At 51.2% G+C, this 26,155-nt stretch overlaps 1 protein-coding gene and 3 long non-coding RNA genes across 4 annotated transcripts in view; all 4 read left to right on the top strand.

Moving 5' to 3' along the window:
• LOC135292633 (zinc finger protein 883-like) overlaps positions 1-26,155 on the top strand; it is a 118,591-nt gene that overhangs the window by 72,112 nt on the left and 20,324 nt on the right. The gene's annotated exons all lie outside the window — the stretch shown is intronic.
• Positions 2,000-3,108, top strand: LOC135292641 (uncharacterized). Its single transcript, XR_010354862.1, has 2 exons — positions 2,000-2,547; positions 2,864-3,108. It is a non-coding gene; the product is annotated as an uncharacterized LOC135292641 (long non-coding RNA).
• On the top strand, positions 11,802-12,803 carry LOC135292640 (uncharacterized). Its single transcript, XR_010354861.1, has 2 exons — positions 11,802-12,242; positions 12,559-12,803. It is a non-coding gene; the product is annotated as an uncharacterized LOC135292640 (long non-coding RNA).
• LOC135292646 (uncharacterized) lies at positions 14,937-16,045 on the top strand. Its single transcript, XR_010354867.1, has 2 exons — positions 14,937-15,484; positions 15,801-16,045. It is a non-coding gene; the product is annotated as an uncharacterized LOC135292646 (long non-coding RNA).

Here is a 26,155-nt window from a genome sequence, read left to right as displayed (position 1 = left end):
GACACCCAGAGCCAAAAGAAGCCCAGGGGATCAGGAAAGAGGGAAGCACGTGCTCCAAACAACAGCAGAAATGAAGTGAGAGCTCTGGAGGGAACAAAAGAAAGAGGCAGCCTGAAGAAAGGAAAAAACGTCTCCCCACAGGGTGTTTTGCTTTATTTCATTGAGAGTCTCTTCTAGCATGTGGTGGAAACCCAGAAAAATAAAGGTCAGGAGAAGCATGGTTTCTTGGGAACATTGCTGCATAGTAGACAATCCTTGTGCAAATCAGTCCATGCAGCACTCACATATTGAATTGCTTCTCTTCCTGGGGATGCAGAGTTGCTTTATTTACTCCAAGCAAGATTTTCTCCCTCCTCCCTGGCAAAGAACAAGCTCCCATCCTGGCAAGCGCTCGCTGCTTTCCTTAACACTCATCACAGCCATGCTAAGGAGAGTGGAGCAGGTTAATTGATCACTTGTTGCAAGTTCTAAGTCCTTCTTAGATAAGGACCATGCTCAGCTGAGTGACAGTGAAGCAAAATGGCAAGCCAGGAATACATTGCCCTGCACACAACATCCTCCATTCCCATGGGATGGTTTCTCACTGGCACACAGGAGGAAGGAAGGAACCCAAATGCATCATTGTACATCAAGTCATACGTGCTGAGGGATGAACAGATCTCACGGGGATATGGAAACCCCCCCTGAAAACCAGTTCAGAGAAATCCTGAGCTGTTTTGTGGTCCTAGGCATGAAGATTTAGGCTCAGGATCTTCCACAGATGCTCAGCAGGCAGTAGGATTGCGGCTGGATGTCACTCTGGAAATGCCAGTGGCTCAGCTGAGAGCTCTGGCAGTGACTGACACTGCACTGAGAGGGGCCACAGTCCTGCAAGGGTCTTTCATCAGGAGCAAAGAGCAGCCTGGAGGGTGGGCAATGCTGGATCTGTACCACTGCGTGCTCATCCTTCACCTGAATGTGGAGCTGCCCCCAAAGTTGCCATGCATCACTTTTTCTCCTCTTGGGTATATTTTGGAGCAGCTGTTCTATGTGGCTTTTGATGGTGATCCTGTGGCAAGCAGCCATTTGCCTGCTGTGCTATCCTCACAACTAATACTAACTCCTCATTCCCTGTAGTTTTATTTGGGGTTTTTGATCTATTTGTTGCACTGGTTTGCGTGGGTTTGTTTGTTTGTATGGGTTTTTGTCTGATTTGGTTTGAGGATTTTGTTTGCTTTTTTAGAAATGACTGGTGAAGTTTTCCAAACTCAAGAAAATGTAAAGCAGGCTTGAATTTGCAGAAATTCCTTTGGGCTGGGTTTAGCTGCATCCCCCAGGCTCAGGATCACTAGTATATTTTCAGGTTTTGCTCTGCATATCAGCCTGCCCAGAAGCTGCTTGGTGTTTCACAAATGGAGAAGACAATGGACATTGTGCCAAGCTTCCTTTCCAACAGAAAAACCTGGGTCAGCATGACAGAAAAGAAGAAACAAAAAATCACCAGTTAGAAGAGAACCAGTGTCCCACCATCTTCCTCTCCACTCTTATTAATTTTGTACATTTAGAGGCAAACGTGGGTCTAAAGCTTGCATCTCTCAGTTCCTGATGCTATTTGCTACCCTGCAGCCTTGACTGGCCCTGATGTGACTGACTGCTGGGCAAGTGGGGCTGGGGATGCTCAGCCTGGAGAGAGGAGACACTGGGCGGCCTCACTGTGGCTCTGCAGGACTGGAAGGGTCCCGCAGGAAAGAAGGGGACAGAGTGTTCAGCAGGGCCTGTGCTGACAGGACAAGGGGGGATGGCTTTCAACTGCAGCAGGTTGATTGAAGCTGCATCTAGGGAAGCTGCTCTTTTACACTGGGGGTGGTGGGGCACTGGCCCAGGCTGTGCACAGAGGCTGTGCATGCCCCATCCTTGGCAACAGGGCTCTGAGCAGCACGCTCTGGGGGAAGATTGCTCACTGGGAACAAGATGTTGTTCTTCAGGCTCCCTTGCAAGCCCAACTGTTCAGGGACTCCATCGTTCCATGGTCTCCACTGTCCACTTCAGATGGAGCCTGGGAACTGTGATGTCACAGCCCACGCTCCAGCTGGAACGTCCAGCGCCCAGCAAAGGGCACAACACAACCCTTGGCCGTTGTGTTTGCACACTCTTCACCCTGCTCCTGCCCACTCTGCTTGTCACCTGCCCCCTGATAACCCATCACTCCTGAAAGATCCTGAGTGCCTGGATTTTGTCATCCAGCCCTGCAGGATGCTCCCATTTGTCCTGAGGAAGGTCTGGTGCCATTCCATGGAGGTGGACACTCCCACCTGCCTGGGTGGGCTGGAGCTCTGTGGGGATGGAGTGGGACAGGGACCCCACTCTGAGGTTTTGCTACCTCTGCAGGCTGTCCCAGACAGAGAGGAGGAGATGGAGGTGGATATTGAGATTGATAGAGAGGAGGAGATGGAGAGGGAGGGAGCAGACACTGGAGAGGAGGAGATGGAGGTGGATGTGGATGAGGAGAAGAAGAGATGGAGGTTGATATGGACGAGTCCATTGAGGACATGGACATTGATTGAAAAGGTGAGGAAGAGGCCATGATCTTGGCATGAAGAGCAATGCCAGCAGCAGGACAGGCAGAGTGGGTCTCCTGCTGCCAGGCTGGGGCTGGGCTGGGTGCTCCCTGCTCAGGGACATTGTACCCAGGGCACGGGATTCTGGTGGCCATCCACAGCCTGTCCTGTGCCTGCTTTGCTCCACACAAGCTCCATGCCAGACCCAGCCAGGCTCAGTTCTGCTAGCAGAGTCCTGCTGCTGGGCCAGCTGTGCCAGCCTAGGGGCACATGCAAGAGCCCTCTGTGCCTGACTGGAGTGACCGTGGCATTTGCTTTTCTTCCAGGTGCGATGGACATCACAGAGACACCACCCTTTTGTATATATGTTCTTCAGTTTGTTGTTTTTCTTTAGAATATAGAGTTTAGGGCAATTTTTGACTTCTGTAAATACGTTTCCCATAGTTTTGCTAGGTAGGTTTTTATGTATATATGTTCTATCGATTGTTGTTGTCACAAATATTCTTACAATGTAAATATCTTCTGTATTTTGCTGCTGTTTTTCTGTAATAAACAAATTTTATTTTTCACACCCCAGTTCTCCTTGTATTTGCTTCAGGCACAGGCAGCATTTTGCAAAGTTGTAGTTTCCACTTGCTCCAGGTTCCCAGGGCTGGAGGTCACAAGTAGATGAAGGGGAAAAAATCCACAATTAAGAGTGTCCATGACACCCAGAGCCAAAAGAAGCCCAGGGGATCAGGAAAGAGGGAAGCACGTGCTCCAAACAACAGCAGAAATGAAGTGAGAGCTCTGGAGGGAACAAAAGAAAGAGGCAGCCTGAAGAAAGGAAAAAACGTCTCCCCACAGGGTGTTTTGCTTTATTTCATTGAGAGTCTCTTCTAGCATGTGGTGGAAACCCAGAAAAATAAAGGTCAGGAGAAGCATGGTTTCTTGGGAACATTGCTGCATAGTAGACAATCCTTGTGCAAATCAGTCCATGCAGCACTCACATATTGAATTGCTTCTCTTCCTGGGGATGCAGAGTTGCTTTATTTACTCCAAGCAAGATTTTCTCCCTCCTCCCTGGCAAAGAACAAGCTCCCATCCTGGCAAGCGCTCGCTGCTTTCCTTAACACTCATCACAGCCATGCTAAGGAGAGTGGAGCAGGTTAATTGATCACTTGTTGCAAGTTCTAAGTCCTTCTTAGATAAGGACCATGCTCAGCTGAGTGACAGTGAAGCAAAATGGCAAGCCAGGAATACATTGCCCTGCACATAACATCCTCCATTCCCATGGGATGGTTTCTCACTGGCACACAGGAGGAAGGAAGGAACCCAAATGCATCATTGTACATCAAGTCATACGTGCTGAGGGATGAACAGATCTCACGGGGATATGGAAACCCCCCCTGAAAACCAGTTCAGAGAAATCCTGAGCTGTTTTGTGGTCCTAGGCATGAAGATTTAGGCTCAGGATCTTCCACAGATGCTCAGCAGGCAGTAGGATTGCGGCTGGATGTCACTCTGGAAATGCCAGTGGCTCAGCTGAGAGCTCTGGCAGTGACTGACACTGCACTGAGAGGGGCCACAGTCCTGCAAGGGTCTTTCATCAGGAGCAAAGAGCAGCCTGGAGGGTGGGCAATGCTGGATCTGTACCACTGCGTGCTCATCCTTCACCTGAATGTGGAGCTGCCCCCAAAGTTGCCATGCATCACTTTTTCTCCTCTTGGGTATATTTTGGAGCAGCTGTTCTATGTGGCTTTTGATGGTGATCCTGTGGCAAGCAGCCATTTGCCTGCTGTGCTATCCTCACAACTAATACTAACTCCTCATTCCCTGTAGTTTTATTTGGGGTTTTTGATCTATTTGTTGCACTGGTTTGCGTGGGTTTGTTTGTTTGTATGGGTTTTTGTCTGATTTGGTTTGAGGATTTTGTTTGCTTTTTTAGAAATGACTGGTGAAGTTTTCCAAACTCAAGAAAATGTAAAGCAGGCTTGAATTTGCAGAAATTCCTTTGGGCTGGGTTTAGCTGCATCCCCCAGGCTCAGGATCACTAGTATATTTTCAGGTTTTGCTCTGCATATCAGCCTGCCCAGAAGCTGCTTGGTGTTTCACAAATGGAGAAGACAATGGACATTGTGCCAAGCTTCCTTTCCAACAGAAAAACCTGGGTCAGCATGACAGAAAAGAAGAAACAAAAAATCACCAGTTAGAAGAGAACCAGTGTCCCACCATCTTCCTCTCCACTCTTATTAATTTTGTACATTTAGAGGCAAACGTGGGTCTAAAGCTTGCATCTCTCAGTTCCTGATGCTATTTGCTACCCTTCAGCCTTGACTGGCCCTGATGTGACTGACTGCTGGGCAAGTGGGGCTGGGGATGCTCAGCCTGGAGAGAGGAGACACTGGGAGGCCTCACTGTGGCTCTGCAGGACTGGAAGGGTCCCGCAGGAAAGAAGGGGACAGAGTGTTCAGCAGGGCCTGTGCTGACAGGACAAGGGGGGATGGCTTTCAACTGCAGCAGGTTGATTGAAGCTGCATCTAGGGAAGCTGCTCTTTTCCACTGGGGGTGGTGGGGCACTGGCCCAGGCTGTGCACAGAGGCTGTGCATGCCCCATCCTTGGCAACAGGGCTCTGAGCAGCACGCTCTGGGGGAAGACTGCTCAGCTGGGAACAAGATGTTGTTCTTCAGGCTCCCTTGCAAGCCCAACCGTTCAGGGACTCCATCGTTCCATGGTCTCCACTGTCCACTTCAGATGGAGCCTGGGAACTGTGATGTCACAGCCCACGCTCCAGCTGGAACGTCCAGCGCCCAGCAAAGGGCACAACACAACCATTGGCCGCTGTGTTTGCACACTCTTCACCCTGCTCCTGCCCACTCTGCTTGTCACCTGCCCCCTGATAACCCCATCACTCCTGAAAGATCCTGAGTGCCTGGATTTTGTCATCCAGCCCTGCAGGATGTTCCCATTTGTCCTGAGGAAGGTATGGTGCCATTCCATGGAGGTGGACACTCCCCACCTGCCTGGGTGGGCTGGAGCTCTGTGGGGATGGAGTGGGACAGGGACCCCACTCTGAGGTTTTGCTACCTCTGCAGGCTGTCCCAGACAGAGAGGAGGAGATGGAGGTGGATATTGAGATTGATAGAGAGGAGGAGATGGAGGTGGATGTGGAGGTGGAAGAAGAGATGGAGGTGGATGTGGAAGAGTCCATTGAGGACATGGACATTGATTAAGAAGGTGAGGAAGAGGCCATGATCTTGGCATGAAGAGCAATGCCAGCAGCAGGACAGGCAGAGTGGGTCTCCTGCTGCCAGGCTGGGGCTGGGCTGGGTGCTCCCTGCTCAGGGACATTGTACCCAGGGCACGGGATTCTGGTGGCCATCCACAGCCTGTCCTGTGCCTGCTTTGCTACACACAAGCTCCATGCCAGACCCAGCCAGGCTCAGTTCTGCTAGCAGAGTCCTGCTGCTGGGCCAGCTGTGCCAGCCTAGGGGCACATGCAAGAGCCCTCTGTGCCTGACTGGAGTGACCGTGGCATTTGCTTTTCTTCCAGGTGCGACGGACACCACAGAGACACCACCCTTTTGTATATATGTTCTGCAGTTTGTTGTTTTCCTTTAGAATATAGAGTTTAGGGCAATTTTTGACTTCTGTAAATACGTTTCCCATAGTTTTGCTAGGTAGGTTTTTCTGTTTATATGTTCTATCGATTGTTGTTGTCACAAATATTCTTACAATGTAAATATCTTCTGTATTTTTGCTGCTGTTTTTCTGTAATAAACAAATTTTATTTTTCACACCCCAGTTCTCCTTGTATTTGCTTCAGGCACAGGCAGCATTTTGCAAAGTTGTAGTTTCCACTTGCTCCAGGTTCCCAGGGCTGGAGGTCACAAGTAGATGAAGGGGAAAAAATCCACAATTAAGAGTGTCCATGACACCCAGAGCCAAAAGAAGCCCAGGGGATCAGGAAAGAGGGAAGCACGTGCTCCAAACAACAGCAGAAATGAAGTGAGAGCTCTGGAGGGAACAAAAGAAAGAGGCAGCCTGAAGAAAGGAAAAAACGTCTCCCCACAGGGTGTTTTGCTTTATTTCATTGAGAGTCTCTTCTAGCATGTGGTGGAAACCCAGAAAAATAAAGGTCAGGAGAAGCATGGTTTCTTGGGAACATTGCTGCATAGTAGACAATCCTTGTGCAAATCAGTCCATGCAGCACTCACATATTGAATTGCTTCTCTTCCTGGGGATGCAGAGTTGCTTTATTTACTCCAAGCAAGATTTTCTCCCTCCTCCCTGGCAAAGAACAAGCTCCCATCCTGGCAAGCGCTCGCTGCTTTCCTTAACACTCATCACAGCCATGCTAAGGAGAGTGGAGCAGGTTAATTGATCACTTGTTGCAAGTTCTAAGTCCTTCTTAGATAAGGACCATGCTCAGCTGAGTGACAGTGAAGCAAAATGGCAAGCCAGGAATACATTGCCCTGCACACAACATCCTCCATTCCCATGGGATGGTTTCTCACTGGCACACAGGAGGAAGGAAGGAACCCAAATGCATCATTGTACATCAAGTCATACGTGCTGAGGGATGAACAGATCTCACGGGGATATGGAAACCCCCCCTGAAAACCAGTTCAGAGAAATCCTGAGCTGTTTTGTGGTCCTAGGCATGAAGATTTAGGCTCAGGATCTTCCACAGATGCTCAGCAGGCAGTAGGATTGCGGCTGGATGTCACTCTGGAAATGCCAGTGGCTCAGCTGAGAGCTCTGGCAGTGACTGACACTGCACTGAGAGGGGCCACAGTCCTGCAAGGGTCTTTCATCAGGAGCAAAGAGCAGCCTGGAGGGTGGGCAATGCTGGATCTGTACCACTGCGTGCTCATCCTTCACCTGAATGTGGAGCTGCCCCCAAAGTTGCCATGCATCACTTTTTCTCCTCTTGGGTATATTTTGGAGCAGCTGTTCTATGTGGCTTTTGATGGTGATCCTGTGGCAAGCAGCCATTTGCCTGCTGTGCTATCCTCACAACTAATACTAACTCCTCATTCCCTGTAGTTTTATTTGGGGTTTTTGATCTATTTGTTGCACTGGTTTGCGTGGGTTTGTTTGTTTGTATGGGTTTTTGTCTGATTTGGTTTGAGGATTTTGTTTGCTTTTTTAGAAATGACTGGTGAAGTTTTCCAAACTCAAGAAAATGTAAAGCAGGCTTGAATTTGCAGAAATTCCTTTGGGCTGGGTTTAGCTGCATCCCCCAGGCTCAGGATCACTAGTATATTTTCAGGTTTTCCTCTGCATATCAGCCTGCCCAGAAGCTGCTTGGTGTTTCACAAATGGAGAAGACAATGGACATTGTGCCAAGCTTCCTTTCCAACAGAAAAACCTGGGTCAGCATGACAGAAAAGAAGAAACAAAAAATCACCAGTTAGAAGAGAACCAGTGTCCCACCATCTTCCTCTCCACTCTTATTAATTTTGTACATTTAGAGGCAAACGTGGGTCTAAAGCTTGCATCTCTCAGTTCCTGATGCTATTTGCTACCCTGCAGCCTTGACTGGCCCTGATGTGACTGACTGCTGGGCAAGTGGGGCTGGGGATGCTCAGCCTGGAGAGAGGAGACACTGGGCGGCCTCACTGTGGCTCTGCAGGACTGGAAGGGTCCCGCAGGAAAGAAGGGGACAGAGTGTTCAGCAGGGCCTGTGCTGACAGGACAAGGGGGGATGGCTTTCAACTGCAGCAGGTTGATTGAAGCTGCATCTAGGGAAGCTGCTCTTTTCCACTGGGGGTGGTGGGGCACTGGCCCAGGCTGTGCACAGAGGCTGTGCATGCCCCATCCTTGGCAACAGGGCTCTGAGCAGCACGCTCTGGGGGAAGACTGCTCAGCTGGGAACAAGATGTTGTTCTTCAGGCTCCCTTGCAAGCCCAACCCTTCAGGGACTCCATCATTCCATGGTCTCCACTGTCCACTTCAGATGGAGCCTGGGAACTGTGATGTCACAGCCCACGCTCCAGCTGGAACGTCCAGCGCCCAGCAAAGAGCACAACACAACCCTTGGCCGTTGTGTTTGCACACTCTTCACCCTGCTCCTGCCCACTCTGCTTGTCACCTGCCCCCTGATAACCCCATCACTCCTGAAAGATCCTGAGTGCCTGGATTTTGTCATCCAGCCCTGCAGGATGCTCCCATTTGTCCTGAGGAAGGTCTGGTGCCATTCCATGGAGGTGGACACTCCCACCTGCCTGGGTGGGCTGGAGCTCTGTGGGGATGGAGTGGGACAGGGACCCCACTCTGAGGTTTTGCTACCTCTGCAGGCTGTCCCAGACAGAGAGGAGGAGATGGAGGTGGATATTGAGATTGATAGAGAGGAGGAGATGGAGAGGGAGGGAGCAGACACTGGAGAGGAGGAGATGGAGGTGGATGTGGATGAGGAGAAGAAGAGATGGAGGTTGATATGGACGAGTCCATTGAGGACATGGACATTGATTAAGAAGGTGAGGAAGAGGCCATGATCTTGGCATGAAGAGCAATGCCAGCAGCAGGACAGGCAGAGTGGGTCTCCTGCTGCCAGGCTGGGGCTGGGCTGGGTGCTCCCTGCTCAGGGACATTGTACCCAGGGCACGGGATTCTGGTGGCCATCCACAGCCTGTCCTGTGCCTGCTTTGCTCCACACAAGCTCCATGCCAGACCCAGCCAGGCTCAGTTCTGCTAGCAGAGTCCTGCTGCTGGGCCAGCTGTGCCAGCCTAGGGGCACATGCAAGAGCCCTCTGTGCCTGACTGGAGTGACCGTGGCATTTGCTTTTCTTCCAGGTGCGACGGACATCACAGAGACACCACCCTTTTGTATATATGTTCTACAGTTTGTTGTTTTTCTTTAGAATATAGAGTTTAGGGCAATTTTTGACTTCTGTAAATACGTTTCCCATAGTTTTGCTAGGTAGGTTTTTATGTATATATGTTCTATCGATTGTTGTTGTCACAAATATTCTTACAATGTAAATATCTTCTGTATTTTGCTGCTGTTTTTCTGTAATAAACAAATTTTATTTTTCACACCCCAGTTCTCCTTGTATTTGCTTCAGGCACAGGCAGCATTTTGCAAAGTTGTAGTTTCCACTTGCTCCAGGTTCCCAGGGCTGGAGGTCACAAGTAGATGAAGGGGAAAAAATCCACAATTAAGAGTGTCCATGACACCCAGAGCCAAAAGAAGCCCAGGGGATCAGGAAAGAGGGAAGCACGTGCTCCAAACAACAGCAGAAATGAAGTGAGAGCTCTGGAGGGAACAAAAGAAAGAGGCAGCCTGAAGAAAGGAAAAAACGTCTCCCCACAGGGTGTTTTGCTTTATTTCATTGAGAGTCTCTTCTAGCATGTGGTGGAAACCCAGAAAAATAAAGGTCAGGAGAAGCATGGTTTCTTGGGAACATTGCTGCATAGTAGACAATCCTTGTGCAAATCAGTCCATGCAGCACTCACATATTGAATTGCTTCTCTTCCTGGGGATGCAGAGTTGCTTTATTTACTCCAAGCAAGATTTTCTCCCTCCTCCCTGGCAAAGAACAAGCTCCCATCCTGGCAAGCGCTCGCTGCTTTCCTTAACACTCATCACAGCCATGCTAAGGAGAGTGGAGCAGGTTAATTTATCACTTGTTGCAAGTTCTAAGTCCTTCTTAGATAAGGACCATGCTCAGCTGAGTGACAGTGAAGCAAAATGGCAAGCCAGGAATACATTGCCCTGCACACAACATCCTCCATTCCCATGGGATGGTTTCTCACTGGCACACAGGAGGAAGGAAGGAACCCAAATGCATCATTGTACATCAAGTCATACGTGCTGAGGGATGAACAGATCTCACGGGGATATGGAAACCCCCCCTGAAAACCAGTTCAGAGAAATCCTGAGCTGTTTTGTGGTCCTAGGCATGAAGATTTAGGCTCAGGATCTTCCACAGGTGCTCAGCAGGCAGTAGGATTGCGGCTGGATGTCACTCTGGAAATGCCAGTGGCTCAGCTGAGAGCTCTGGCAGTGACTGACACTGCACTGAGAGGGGCCACAGTCCTGCAAGGGTCTTTCATCAGGAGCAAAGAGCAGCCTGGAGGGTGGGCAATGCTGGATCTGTACCACTGCGTGCTCATCCTTCACCTGAATGTGGAGCTGCCCCCAAAGTTGCCATGCATCACTTTTTCTCCTCTTGGGTATATTTTGGAGCAGCTGTTCTATGTGGCTTTTGATGGTGATCCTGTGGCAAGCAGCCATTTGCCTGCTGTGCTATCCTCACAACTAATACTAACTCCTCATTCCCTGTAGTTTTATTTGGGGTTTTTGATCTATTTGTTGCACTGGTTTGCGTGGGTTTGTTTGTTTGTATGGGTTTTTGTCTGATTTGGTTTGAGGATTTTGTTTGCTTTTTTAGAAATGACTGGTGAAGTTTTCCAAACTCAAGAAAATGTAAAGCAGGCTTGAATTTGCAGAAATTCCTTTGGGCTGGGTTTAGCTGCATCCCCCAGGCTCAGGATCACTAGTATATTTTCAGGTTTTGCTCTGCATATCAGCCTGCCCAGAAGCTGCTTGGTGTTTCACAAATGGAGAAGACAATGGACATTGTGCCAAGCTTCCTTTCCAACAGAAAAACCTGGGTCAGCATGACAGAAAAGAAGAAACAAAAAATCACCAGTTAGAAGAGAACCAGTGTCCCACCATCTTCCTCTCCACTCTTATTAATTTTGTACATTTAGAGGCAAACGTGGGTCTAAAGCTTGCATCTCTCAGTTCCTGATGCTATTTGCTACCCTGCAGCCTTGACTGGCCCTGATGTGACTGACTGCTGGGCAAGTGGGGCTGGGGATGCTCAGCCTGGAGAGAGGAGACACTGGGAGGCCTCACTGTGGCTCTGCAGGACTGGAAGGGTCCCGCAGGAAAGAAGGGGACAGAGTGTTCAGCAGGGCCTGTGCTGACAGGACAAGGGGGGATGGCTTTCAACTGCAGCAGGTTGATTGAAGCTGCATCTAGGGAAGCTGCTCTTTTCCACTGGGGGTGGTGGGGCACTGGCCCAGGCTGTGCACAGAGGCTGTGCATGCCCCATCCTTGGCAACAGGGCTCTGAGCAGCACGCTCTGGGGGAAGACTGCTCAGCTGGGAACAAGATGTTGTTCTTCAGGCTCCCTTGCAAGCCCAACTGTTCAGGGACTCCATCATTCCATGGTCTCCACTGTCCACTTCAGATGGAGCCTGGGAACTGTGATGTCACAGCCCACGCTCCAGCTGGAACGTCCAGCGCCCAGCAAAGGGCACAACACAACCCTTGGCCGTTGTGTTTGCACACTCTTCACCCTGCTCCTGCCCACTCTGCTTGTCACCTGCCCCCTGATAACCCATCACTCCTGAAAGATCCTGAGTGCCTGGATTTTGTCATCCAGCCCTGCAGGATGCTCCCATTTGTCCTGAGGAAGGTCTGGTGCCATTCCATGGAGGTGGACACTCCCACCTGCCTGGGTGGGCTGGAGCTCTGTGGGGATGGAGTGGGACAGGGACCCCACTCTGAGGTTTTGCTACCTCTGCAGGCTGTCCCAGACAGAGAGGAGGAGATGGAGGTGGATATTGAGATTGATAGAGAGGAGGAGATGGAGAGGGAGGGAGCAGACACTGGAGAGGAGGAGATGGAGGTGGATGTGGATGAGGAGAAGAAGAGATGGAGGTTGATATGGACGAGTCCATTGAGGACATGGACATTGATTGAAAAGGTGAGGAAGAGGCCATGATCTTGGCATGAAGAGCAATGCCAGCAGCAGGACAGGCAGAGTGGGTCTCCTGCTGCCAGGCTGGGGCTGGGCTGGGTGCTCCCTGCTCAGGGACATTGTACCCAGGGCACTGGATTCTGGTGGCCATCCACAGCCTGTCCTCTGCCTGCTTTGCTCCACACAAGCTCCATGCCAGACCCAGCCAGGCTCAGTTCTGCTAGCAGAGTCCTGCTGCTGGGCCAGCTGTGCCAGCCTAGGGGCACATGCAAGAGCCCTCTGTGCCTGACTGGAGTGACCGTGGCATTTGCTTTTCTTCCAGGTGCGATGGACATCACAGAGACACCACCCTTTTGTATATATGTTCTACAGTTTGTTGTTTTTCTTTAGAATATAGAGTTTAGGGCAATTTTTGACTTCTGTAAATACGTTTCCCATAGTTTTGCTAGGTAGGTTTTTATGTATATATGTTCTATCGATTGTTGTTGTCACAAATATTCTTACAATGTAAATATCTTCTGTATTTTGCTGCTGTTTTTCTGTAATAAACAAATTTTATTTTTCACACCCCAGTTCTCCTTGTATTTGCTTCAGGCACAGGCAGCATTTTGCAAAGTTGTAGTTTCCACTTGCTCCAGGTTCCCAGGGCTGGAGGTCACAAGTAGATGAAGGGGAAAAAATCCACAATTAAGAGTGTCCATGACACCCAGAGCCAAAAGAAGCCCAGGGGATCAGGAAAGAGGGAAGCACGTGCTCCAAACAACAGCAGAAATGAAGTGAGAGCTCTGGAGGGAACAAAAGAAAGAGGCAGCCTGAAGAAAGGAAAAAACGTCTCCCCACAGGGTGTTTTGCTTTATTTCATTGAGAGTCTCTTCTAGCATGTGGTGGAAACCCAGAAAAATAAAGGTCAGGAGAAGCATGGTTTCTTGGGAACATTGCTGCATAGTAGACAATCCTTGTGCAAATCAGTCCATGCAGCACTCACATATTGAATTGCTTCTCTTCCTGGGGATGCAGAGTTGCTTTATTTACTCCAAGCAAGATTTTCTCCCTCCTCCCTGGCAAAGAACAAGCTCCCATCCTGGCAAGCGCTCGCTGCTTTCCTTAACACTCATCACAGCCATGCTAAGGAGAGTGGAGCAGGTTAATTGATCACTTGTTGCAAGTTCTAAGTCCTTCTTAGATAAGGACCATGCTCAGCTGAGTGACAGTGAAGCAAAATGGCAAGCCAGGAATACATTGCCCTGCACACAACATCCTCCATTCCCATGGGATGGTTTCTCACTGGCACACAGGAGGAAGGAAGGAACCCAAATGCATCATTGTACATCAAGTCATACGTGCTGAGGGATGAACAGATCTCACGGGGATATGGAAACCCCCCCTGAAAACCAGTTCAGAGAAATCCTGAGCTGTTTTGTGGTCCTAGGCATGAAGATTTAGGCTCAGGATCTTCCACAGATGCTCAGCAGGCAGTAGGATTGCGGCTGGATGTCACTCTGGAAATGCCAGTGGCTCAGCTGAGAGCTCTGGCAGTGACTGACACTGCACTGAGAGGGGCCACAGTCCTGCAAGGGTCTTTCATCAGGAGCAAAGAGCAGCCTGGAGGGTGGGCAATGCTGGATCTGTACCACTGCGTGCTCATCCTTCACCTGAATGTGGAGCTGCCCCCAAAGTTGCCATGCATCACTTTTTCTCCTCTTGGGTATATTTTGGAGCAGCTGTTCTATGTGGCTTTTGATGGTGATCCTGTGGCAAGCAGCCATTTGCCTGCTGTGCTATCCTCACAACTAATACTAACTCCTCATTCCCTGTAGTTTTATTTGGGGTTTTTGATCTATTTGTTGCACTGGTTTGCGTGGGTTTGTTTGTTTGTATGGGTTTTTGTCTGATTTGGTTTGAGGATTTTGTTTGCTTTTTTAGAAATGACTGGTGAAGTTTTCCAAACTCAAGAAAATGTAAAGCAGGCTTGAATTTGCAGAAATTCCTTTGGGCTGGGTTTAGCTGCATCCCCCAGGCTCAGGATCACTAGTATATTTTCAGGTTTTGCTCTGCATATCAGCCTGCCCAGAAGCTGCTTGGTGTTTCACAAATGGAGAAGACAATGGACATTGTGCCAAGCTTCCTTTCCAACAGAAAAACCTGGGTCAGCATGACAGAAAAGAAGAAACAAAAAATCACCAGTTAGAAGAGAACCAGTGTCCCACCATCTTCCTCTCCACTCTTATTAATTTTGTACATTTAGAGGCAAACGTGGGTCTAAAGCTTGCATCTCTCAGTTCCTGATGCTATTTGCTACCCTGCAGCCTTGACTGGCCCTGATGTGACTGACTGCTGGGCAAGTGGGGCTGGGGATGCTCAGCCTGGAGAGAGGAGACACTGGGCGGCCTCACTGTGGCTCTGCAGGACTGGAAGGGTCCCGCAGGAAAGAAGGGGACAGAGTGTTCAGCAGGGCCTGTGCTGACAGGACAAGGGGGGATGGCTTTCAACTGCAGCAGGTTGATTGAAGCTGCATCTAGGGAAGCTGCTCTTTTACACTGGGGGTGGTGGGGCACTGGCCCAGGCTGTGCACAGAGGCTGTGCATGCCCCATCCTTGGCAACAGGGCTCTGAGCAGCACGCTCTGGGGGAAGATTGCTCACTGGGAACAAGATGTTGTTCTTCAGGCTCCCTTGCAAGCCCAACTGTTCAGGGACTCCATCGTTCCATGGTCTCCACTGTCCACTTCAGATGGAGCCTGGGAACTGTGATGTCACAGCCCACGCTCCAGCTGGAACGTCCAGCGCCCAGCAAAGGGCACAACACAACCCTTGGCCGTTGTGTTTGCACACTCTTCACCCTGCTCCTGCCCACTCTGCTTGTCACCTGCCCCCTGATAACCCATCACTCCTGAAAGATCCTGAGTGCCTGGATTTTGTCATCCAGCCCTGCAGGATGCTCCCATTTGTCCTGAGGAAGGTCTGGTGCCATTCCATGGAGGTGGACACTCCCACCTGCCTGGGTGGGCTGGAGCTCTGTGGGGATGGAGTGGGACAGGGACCCCACTCTGAGGTTTTGCTACCTCTGCAGGCTGTCCCAGACAGAGAGGAGGAGATGGAGGTGGATATTGAGATTGATAGAGAGGAGGAGATGGAGACGGAGGGAGCAGACACTGGAGAGGAGGAGATGGAGGTGGATGTGGATGAGGAGAAGAAGAGATGGAGGTTGATATGGACGAGTCCATTGAGGACATGGACATTGATTGAAAAGGTGAGGAAGAGGCCATGATCTTGGCATGAAGAGCAATGCCAGCAGCAGGACAGGCAGAGTGGGTCTCCTGCTGCCAGGCTGGGGCTGGGCTGGGTGCTCCCTGCTCAGGGACATTGTACCCAGGGCACGGGATTCTGGTGGCCATCCACAGCCTGTCCTGTGCCTGCTTTGCTCCACACAAGCTCCATGCCAGACCCAGCCAGGCTCAGTTCTGCTAGCAGAGTCCTGCTGCTGGGCCAGCTGTGCCAGCCTAGGGGCACATGCAAGAGCCCTCTGTGCCTGACTGGAGTGACCGTGGCATTTGCTTTTCTTCCAGGTGCGATGGACATCACAGAGACACCACCCTTTTGTATATATGTTCTTCAGTTTGTTGTTTTTCTTTAGAATATAGAGTTTAGGGCAATTTTTGACTTCTGTAAATACGTTTCCCATAGTTTTGCTAGGTAGGTTTTTATGTATATATGTTCTATCGATTGTTGTTGTCACAAATATTCTTACAATGTAAATATCTTCTGTATTTTGCTGCTGTTTTTCTGTAATAAACAAATTTTATTTTTCACACCCCAGTTCTCCTTGTATTTGCTTCAGGCACAGGCAGCATTTTGCAAAGTTGTAGTTTCCACTTGCTCCAGGTTCCCAGGGCTGGAGGTCACAAGTAGATGAAGGGGAAAAAATCCACAATTAAGAGTGTCCATGACACCCAGAGCCAAAAGAAGCCCAGGGGATCAGGAAAGAGGGAAGCACGTGCTCCAAACAACAGCAGAAATGAAGTGAGAGCTCTGGAGGGAACAAAAGAAAGAGGCAGCCTGAAGAAAGGAAAAAACGTCTCCCCACAGGGTGTTTTGCTTTATTTCATTGAGAGTCTCTTCTAGCATGTGGTGGAAACCCAGAAAAATAAAGGTCAGGAGAAGCATGGTTTCTTGGGAACATTGCTGCATAGTAGACAATCCTTGTGCAAATCAGTCCATGCAGCACTCACATATTGAATTGCTTCTCTTCCTGGGGATGCAGAGTTGCTTTATTTACTCCAAGCAAGATTTTCTCCCTCCTCCCTGGCAAAGAACAAGCTCCCATCCTGGCAAGCGCTCGCTGCTTTCCTTAACACTCATCACAGCCATGCTAAGGAGAGTGGAGCAGGTTAATTGATCACTTGTTGCAAGTTCTAAGTCCTTCTTAGATAAGGACCATGCTCAGCTGAGTGACAGTGAAGCAAAATGGCAAGCCAGGAATACATTGCCCTGCACACAACATCCTCCATTCCCATGGGATGGTTTCTCACTGGCACACAGGAGGAAGGAAGGAACCCAAATGCATCATTGTACATCAAGTCATACGTGCTGAGGGATGAACAGATCTCACGGGGATATGGAAACCCCCCCTGAAAACCAGTTCAGAGAAATCCTGAGCTGTTTTGTGGTCCTAGGCATGAAGATTTAGGCTCAGGATCTTCCACAGATGCTCAGCAGGCAGCAGGATTGCGGCTGGATGTCACTCTGCAAATGCCAGTGGCTCAGCTGAGAGCACTGGCAGTGACTGACACTGCACTGAGAGGGGCCACAGTCCTGCAAGGGTCTTTCATCAGGAGCAAAGAGCAGCCTGGAGGGTGGGCAATGCTGGATCTGTACCACTGCGTGCTCATCCTTCACCTGAATGTGGAGCTGCCCCCAAAGTTGCCATGCATCACTTTTTCTCCTCTTGGGTATATTTTGGAGCAGCTGTTCTATGTGGCTTTTGATGGTGATCCTGTGGCAAGCAGCCATTTGCCTGCTGTGCTATCCTCACAACTAATACTAACTCCTCATTCCCTGTAGTTTTATTTGGGGTTTTTGATCTATTTGTTGCACTGGTTTGCGTGGGTTTGTTTGTTTGTATGGGTTTTTGTCTGATTTGGTTTGAGGATTTTGTTTGCTTTTTTAGAAATGACTGGTGAAGTTTTCCAAACTCAAGAAAATGTAAAGCAGGCTTGAATTTGCAGAAATTCCTTTGGGCTGGGTTTAGCTGCATCCCCCAGGCTCAGGATCACTAGTATATTTTCAGGTTTTGCTCTGCATATCAGCCTGCCCAGAAGCTGCTTGGTGTTTCACAAATGGAGAAGACAATGGACATTGTGCCAAGCTTCCTTTCCAACAGAAAAACCTGGGTCAGCATGACAGAAAAGAAGAAACAAAAAATCACCAGTTAGAAGAGAACCAGTGTCCCACCATCTTCCTCTCCACTCTTATTAATTTTGTACATTTAGAGGCAAACGTGGGTCTAAAGCTTGCATCTCTCAGTTCCTGATGCTATTTGCTACCCTGCAGCCTTGACTGGCCCTGATGTGACTGACTGCTGGGCAAGTGGGGCTGGGGATGCTCAGCCTGGAGAGAGGAGACACTGGGAGGCCTCGCTGTGGCTCTGCAGGACTGGAAGGGTCCCGCAGGAAAGAAGGGGACAGAGTGTTCAGCAGGGCCTGTGCTGACAGGACAAGGGGGGATGGCTTTCAACTGCAGCAGGTTGATTGAAGCTGCATCTAGGGAAGCTGCTCTTTTCCACTGGGGGTGGTGGGGCACTGGCCCAGGCTGTGCACAGAGGCTGTGCATGCCCCATCCTTGGCAACAGGGCTCTGAGCAGCACGCTCTGGGGGAAGACTGCTCAGCTGGGAACAAGATGTTGTTCTTCAGGCTCCCTTGCAAGCCCAACTGTTCAGGGACTCCATCATTCCATGGTCTCCACTGTCCACTTCAGATGGAGCCTGGGAACTGTGATGTCACAGCCCACGCTCCAGCTGGAACGTCCAGCGCCCAGCAAAGGGCACAACACAACCATTGGCCGTTGTGTTTGCACACTCTTCACCCTGCTCCTGCCCACTCTGCTTGTCACCTGCCCCCTGATAACCCATCACTCCTGAAAGATCCTGAGTGCCTGGATTTTGTCATCCAGCCCTGCAGGATGCTCCCATTTGTCCTGAGGAAGGTCTGGTGCCATTCCATGGAGGTGGACACTCCCACCTGCCTGGGTGGGCTGGAGCTCTGTGGGGATGGAGTGGGACAGGGACCCCACTCTGAGGTTTTGCTACCTCTGCAGGCTGTCCCAGACAGAGAGGAGGAGATGGAGGTGGATATTGAGATTGATAGAGAGGAGGAGATGGAGAGGGAGGGAGCAGACACTGGAGAGGAGGAGATGGAGGTGGATGTGGATGAGGAGAAGAAGAGATGGAGGTTGATATGGACGAGTCCATTGAGGACATGGACATTGATTGAAAAGGTGAGGAAGAGGCCATGATCTTGGCATGAAGAGCAATGCCAGCAGCAGGACAGGCAGAGTGGGTCTCCTGCTGCCAGGCTGGGGCTGGGCTGGGTGCTCCCTGCTCAGGGACATTGTACCCAGGGCACGGGATTCTGGTGGCCATCCACAGCCTGTCCTGTGCCTGCTTTGCTCCACACAAGCTCCATGCCAGACCCAGCCAGGCTCAGTTCTGCTAGCAGAGTCCTGCTGCTGGGCCAGCTGTGCCAGCCTAGGGGCACATGCAAGAGCCCTCTGTGCCTGACTGGAGTGACCGTGGCATTTGCTTTTCTTCCAGGTGCGATGGACATCACAGAGACACCACCCTTTTGTATATATATTCTACAGTTTGTTGTTTTTCTTTAGAATATAGAGTTTAGGGCAATTTTTGACTTCTGTAAATACATTTCCCATAGTTTTGTTAGGTAGGTTTTTATGTATATATGTTCTATCGATTTTTGTTGTTACAAATATTCTTACAATGTAAATGTGTTCTGTATTTTTGCTGTTGTTCTTCTGTAATAAACAAATTTTATTTTTCACACCCCAGTTCTCCTTGCATTTGCTTCAGGCACAGGCAGCATTTTACCAAGTTGTAGTTTCCACTTGCTCCAGGTTCCCAGGGCTGGAGGTCCCTGGCATAGCCACCCCAGTCTGGGTGGAGTTTGGACATTTTGGCGTGGCTGTCCCCAGTGTCCCTGTGGTGTCCCGTGTCCCCAGTGTCACTGTGTTTCCTCTGTCCCCAGAGCTGGAGCAGTCCCTGGGCGCCATTTTCTGGCCCTTTGGGCAGATTTTGGACATTTTGGTGCGGCACAGTCTCCGCCTGCGGGGCCAGGCCTTCGTCCCCTCCGAGGAGATGAGCAGCGGCACCAACGCCCCGCGCTCCCTGCAGGGCTTCCCCTTCCACTGCAGCCCACGCGAGACAGAGACTGGGGCAGTTCTGGCATCTTGGGAAAGAACGGGAATTCTGGGGGAAACCGCCCAAATCTGCCCTCAGATATCCCCAAAACCCAACTTGAAATCCCTCCAAACTCACCCTGAACACCCCAAAGCTTTCCCTGCTATGACAAGCCCATGGTGAGACAGAAATCCTGGGAAAATCCTGGAATTCTGGGAAAAACCCAAAAATCCTGAGGGAAAAAACCAACCCAGAATTCCCCCCAAATCCCATCAGGAATCTCTGAAATCTAATTGGGAACACCCCGAAAATCCAATCAGGAACCTCCCAAAGCTTCCCCTTCTATGCCAAGCCCATAGTGAGACAGAAATGCTAGGGGAAATCCTGACATTGTGGGAAAAAATCCAAAATCCTGAGAGAAAAAAACAAGCAGGAATTCCCCCAAAACCCGATCAGGAATCCCTGAAATCTAATTGGGAACACTCCCAAAATCCAACCAGGAACCCCCCCAAAGCTTCCCCTTCTATGACAAGCCAAATGTGAGACAGAAATTCTGGGGCAAAAAACTCAAATTCTGTGAAATAATCCCCAAATCTGGGGGAAAAAACCTGAATTTGTGGGGAAAAAACCAAAATCCAGCCTCAGATAACCCCAAATCCAACCAGAAACCACCTGAATTCACCCCAAATCCACCAAAGCTTCCTATTCTACGACAAGCCCACAGTGAGAGAGAAATCCATGTAGAAGTCCTGTAATTTTGGGGACAATCCTAAAATTCTGGGGGGAAAACCCCCCAGAATCCTTGGAAAAAACCGAAATCCAGTCTCAAGCATCCCTAAAATCCATGCTAGAACCTCCCCCAAAGTTTCCCCTTCTGGGACAAACCCATGGTGAGAGCAGAATCCTGGGGAAAGTACCCAAATTTTGGGGAAAATCCTGAAAATTCTGGGGAAAAAATCCCAAAATTCAATTGGGAACCCACCCAAAACCCCATGGAAAACACCCAAATCCAGCCAGGGACCCCCCAGAATTCACCCTCAATCTAAAAAATGTTCTGCTTCTTCACAATGAGACCCAAACCCAGGGACAAATCCACAGATTCTTGGAAAAACATGAAATTTTGGGCAAAAGCCTGAAATCTGGGGAAGAAATGGAAATGCAGCCAGAAATCCACCCCCAATCCCCTGGGAATGACCCCAGATCCCTGTTGGAACCTCCCTAGTTCCTCTGAATTCCCCCAAATCCTCCTGAAATTCCCCAAATTCCTTCTAGGACTTGCCAAAATCCCTCAGAAACGTCCCTAATTGCTCTTGGGACCGCCCCAAATCCTGTCTGGAACCTCCCCAAATCCCTAAGAAAGCCCCAAATCCTGCCCAGATCCCCTCAGAATTCCCCCAAACCCCTCAGAAAGCCCCAAATCCCCTCTGGAACCTCTCCCAGATCCCCCCAAAATCCTGGGGAACAGCCCCAAAACCCCCTGAACCATCCCCAAATCCCCCTGGAGCGATCCCAAATCCCCTGGACCCACCCCCCAGTCCCCTGGAGCGTCCCCAGATCCCCCTGGAGCCTCCCCAGATCCCTCTGGAGCCTCCCCAGATCCCTCTGGAGCCTCTCCAGATCCCCTCTGGAGCCTCCCCAGATCCCCTCTGGATCCTCCCCAGATCCCCCTGGAGCCTCCCCAGATCCCCCTGGAGCCTCCCCAGATCCCCCCTGGAGCCTCCCCAGATCCCTCTGGATCCTCCCCAGGTCCCCTCTGGAGCCTCCCCAGATCCCCTCTGGAGCCTCCCCAGATCCCCTCTGGATCCTCCCCAGATCCCCCTGGAGCCTCCCCAGATCCCCCCTGGAGCGTCCCCAGATCCCCCTGGAGCCTCCCCAGATCCCCCCTGGAGCCTCCCCAGGTCCCCTCTGGAGCCTCCCCAGATCCCCTCTGGAGCCTCCCCAGATCCCCTCTGGAGCCTCCCCAGGTCCCCCTGGAGCCTCCCCAGATCCCCCCTGGAGCCTCCCCAGGTCCCCTCTGGAGCCTCCCCAGATCCCCTCTGGAGCCTCCCCAGATCCCCTCTGGATCCTCCCCAGATCCCCTCTGGAGCCTCCCCAGATCCCCCCTGGAGCCTCCCCAGATCCCTCTGGAGCCTCCCCAGATCCCCCTGGAGCCTCCCCAGATCCCCGGGCACTCCCAGGTCCCCGGGCAGCCCCGCAGAGCCCTGGCAAAGCCCCAAATGCCTCTGGGCAGTGCCCGCAGTCCCTGCTGGAGATGCCCCAAGGGCCTGGCATGGCCCCGATGCCCCGGGCGGGAATGTGCCGTCCCAGCGGATCCAGCACGCCCGGCCGGGCTCGGCCAGCGCGGCCGAGGGGAAGGGAACGTTGGTGGAGCGGGAGCGGGAGCGGGACAAGCGCGGAGCCAAGGGGGGAGAGGCCCCGGCCCCAAAGAGAGCGGGGCCGGAGCGCAGGGGCAGCGCAGGGGAGGGAGGCTCTGCTGGGGCTGGGGCACTTTGAGGGGTCCCGGGGGATTGCTGGGGGGGCTGGGGGAGATTCTGTTGGGCTCTGCGGGGATTCTGAGGGAAGTTCCTGTGGGATTTTTGGGTGGATTTCCTCAGACTTTGGGTGGGATTTGAAGGGACTTGGGGGCATTTTGGGGGATTTGAGAGGGGTTTGGTGGGATTTTGGTGCGGATTTCTTGAGTGGATTTGGGGTGGCTTTTGTGGGTTTTTGGGGAAATTTTTGTGGGCTAATTTGAGCGATTTGGAGGGATTTTTTTGTGTGTATTCCATGGGATTTTGGGAGGATTCTATGGTGGATTTTGGGGCAATTTTTGTATCATTTTTGTGGGGATTTAGGTGAATTTTGGGGTATTTTTGAGGATTTTTTGTGGAATTTTTGCAGGAATTTTGGTGGGATTTTTGTGAGGATTTTGAGGAGATTCTTATTAGATTTTGTTGGGGGGTTTTGGTGGGATTTTTAAAGGGAGATTTTAGTGGGATTTTGGTTAGATTTCTGAGGGGGTTTTTGGAATTTTGGTGGGATCTTGGGCAGATTTTTGTTGGTCCTTTTTGGGATTTTGTTTGGATTATGGGAGATTTTTGTGGGTTTTTTTTAGGGATTTTTGGGGAATTTTTGGTGGGTTTTATTTGGAGGGGGGGATTTTGTGGGGATTGTTGTGGTTTTGTTTTGTTTTGTTTTGTTTTGTTTTGTTTTGTTTTGTTTTGTTTTGTTTTGTTTTGTTTTGTTTTGTGTTGTTTTGTGTTGTTTTGTTTTTGGTGGGATTTTTGTGTTTTTTTCTCAGGATTTTCTCAGGATTTTGGGCAGATTTTTTGGTGTGTATCCAGAGTGACTTTGGGCAGATTTTGGGCCTGGCTGGGGCAGGTTTGGGGCAGATTTGTTGCTGATTTTGGGGTTTTTCTGCCGTTTCCCCGGCTGTGGGAAAAGCCCCGAAGCACATCCTGTTCCTGCCCCAGCTCCCTGAGGAGCCCGAGGAGCTGATGCTCTCCGTGCTCTGCACCAGTGAGATCCGGGGCAATCCCGGCATCCCGGGGATTCCGGGGAATCCGGGTGGGCTCTGGGCTTTGGGGGATTTTGGGGCTTGGGGGTGAGAGGGGTGAGGGGGGCTTGGGGCTGGATTGTTTTGGGAAAGGATTGGGATTCTGGGGAGAATGTCTGAGTGTATTAGGGGGAATTTGTGGGTTTTTGGGGGAAAATACCAGGATTTGGGGGGAGGAAATTTCTGATTTTTTGGGGGGAATTTCTGAATTTTTGCAGGGGGACATCTGGATTATTTAGAGGGGGCTTTCTGGAAATTTTTTTGAGGGGGGATTTGGGGATTTTTGGAGGAATGTTTCTGGACCTTCCCCCCCCCCGCCCCCCCCGGATTTGGAACAGGTTGGGTTTGGATTTTTGGGGGGAGGAATGTTTCTGGATTTTCCGGAGAAAGTTTCTCATTTTTGGGGGAATGTACCAGGATTTTTGGGGGAACATTTCTGGATTTCTTTGGGAGGCATGTCTGAATTTTTGGGGGAATAATTCAGGATTTCTTTTTGAGAATGTCTCTGGATATTTTTTGGAGAACACTTCTGAATTTTTGGGGGAGCAATTCTGGATTTTTTGGGGAACATTCTCAGGTTTCTGGGGAAGATTCCCAGGTGTCTGGGGAACATTCCCGGGATTCTCAGGGAACATTCCCGGGTTTTTCAGGAACATTCCCGGGTTTCTCAGGAACATTCCCAGGTTTCTCAGGGAACGTTCCCAGGTTTCTCAGGGAACATTCCCGGGTTTCTCAGGGAACATTCCCAGGTTTCTCAGGGAACGTTCCCAGGTTTCTCAGGAACATTCCCAGGTTTCTCAGGGAACATTCCCGGGTTTCTCAGGGAATGTTCCCGGGTTTCTCAGGAATGTTCCCGGGTTTCTCAGGGAACATTCCCGAGTTTCTGGGGAACATTCCCGGGTTTCTCAGGGAACATTCCCGGGTTTCTCAGGGAACATTCCCGGGATTCTCAGGAACGTTCCCGGGTTTCTCAGGAACATTCCCGGGTTTCTCAGGAACGTTCCCGGTGTCTGGGGCTCTCCTGGCCCCGTGCCCATCCCAGGTTCCCGGTTCCAGGAGCTGCGCTGGTGCCCGGGCGCCGCGACATCGCCTGGCTGCAGTTGGACACCGAGGTGCAGGCGGGCGCCGCCCGCGAGGCCCTGCAGGGCTCCAGCATCACCCAGAGCAGCGCCAGGAAGATCTCCTGCGCCAAAAGGTGACCCACGGCACCCCAAACCCCACCTAAGCACCCCCAAATCCCATTGAAACACCCAAAAATCCTACAGAAACCACCCCAAAACACCCTAAACCCTAGAAAACTGCTCCCAAATGCCATAGAAATACCCCAAAATAAAACTGCCCCAAAAACGGTCCGGCTCCCCCAGGTAAGTTCAGCTCACCCCAAATCCTCCTCTTTTATCCTTAATCCTCCTTCTTTTATCCCAAGTCATCCCTTTTTTGGCCCAAGTCCTCCTTTTTTTTAACCACAAAATCTCTTTTCATCCCAAATCTCTTTTTTTGACGCCAAATCCTCTTTTTTCAACCCCAAATACTTTCTGTGTTCTCAAGTCCCTTTTCCCATCCCAAAATTTCCCCTTCCCACCACAGTTCCCCACCCCAAATCCTGTTTTCCACCCCAAATCATTCTTTTTGCATCCCACATCTACTTTTCCATCCCAAATCCACTTTTCCATTCCAAATCCTTCTTTGTTTGTCCCAAATTCTCTTTTTACCATCCTAAATCCTTTTTCTTCACCACAATCCTACCCCAAACCTCCTTTTCCTCACCCAATTCCCCTTTTCCCACCCCAAATCCTTCCCCATCCTGAATCCCCCAATTCCCACCCCAGTCCCCCTTTTCTTCCCAGCATTGTACCCAGGATCTCTCTGCAGACATTGCACCTGGAGCTGCCCCAAATAAACCCCAAATAACCCCAAACAAACCCCACTGTGCCTCGGGACTGGAGTGGGTTTGGGGGAGGTAGGAGTTGGGGGCGTCATAACTCCAAACGATGGGCACTGGGGGAGGTTTGATCCTAAAATTTGGAGTTTGGGACAGTTTGACACTCCAGGGTTTGGGATTTGGGGGGACTGACCCAGGATTCGGGATCAGGGTGTCTGACCCCCAGACTTTGGGATCAGGGCAGTTGGACACCAAGGATATTTCAAACCCCAGGATTTGGGGTCAGGGGGATTTAACCCCAACCTTTGGGAACTGGGGAGTGTTTGACACACCAGGATCTGGGATTTGGAGGGTTTGATCCTAAAATTTGGGGTTTGGGCTGGGGGGTGGGGGCAGGAGGCTGAGATCCCCGAGTTTGGGTTTGGGGGTGTTTGATCCCCCCGTGTTTGAACCCCCAGGATTTGGGGTCGGGGGCAGTTGACCCCAGGATTTGGGGTGTTTGACCCCAGTGTTTGAATCCCCGGCTTTGGGGTCAGGGTTGAGATCGGAGCCATTCCCTGGAAACAGCGGCGGGATGGGGATGGGGAACAGGAATGGGATCGGGATCGGGAAGGGGAGAGACCCTGAGCCAGTGGCGGAGCCCAGTGGCAGGGAGAGACCCCGCCGCAGTCCCGGCCCGGCCCCATGGCCACAACCGCGGCCCCTCCGCAGTGCCAGCCCCTGGCGCAGTGCCAGCCCCTCGGCAGGCGCTGAACGGAGCCTCCCTCAATGGCAGCCCGGCGCAGGCCGGAGCGGAGCCATGGCCAGAGCCTCCCCCATCGCCGGCCCGGCCCCTTCAATCCCTTTTCGGGGCGGCTGCTGCCGCTCGCAGCCCATTGCTGGCGGTTCCGAAGGGCTGCGGGGAGCCTGCCCATGGCGGGGGTGTTGGGGTGGCCCCAGGGCCGGCCCGAGGGCCGAGCGGGGATCGAGAGCCCCAAAGCCGAGGGGCTCCTGGGGGTGCCCAGCTCCTGCCGCCCCCAGCCCAAAAGAGATGCTGGCCAATCAGAGCGCGCGGCGCTGGTGCCGATCCAGTTCCCGGGCGGGAGCTCGGCGCTT

The sequence above is a fragment of the Passer domesticus genome, unplaced genomic scaffold (assembly GCF_036417665.1).
Source record: "Passer domesticus isolate bPasDom1 unplaced genomic scaffold, bPasDom1.hap1 HAP1_SCAFFOLD_44, whole genome shotgun sequence".
NCBI classification, from domain to species: Eukaryota; Metazoa; Chordata; class Aves; order Passeriformes; family Passeridae; genus Passer; species Passer domesticus.
The sequence above is the reverse complement of the archived record's forward strand: the minus strand, read 5'-3'. Positions and strand labels throughout refer to the sequence as shown.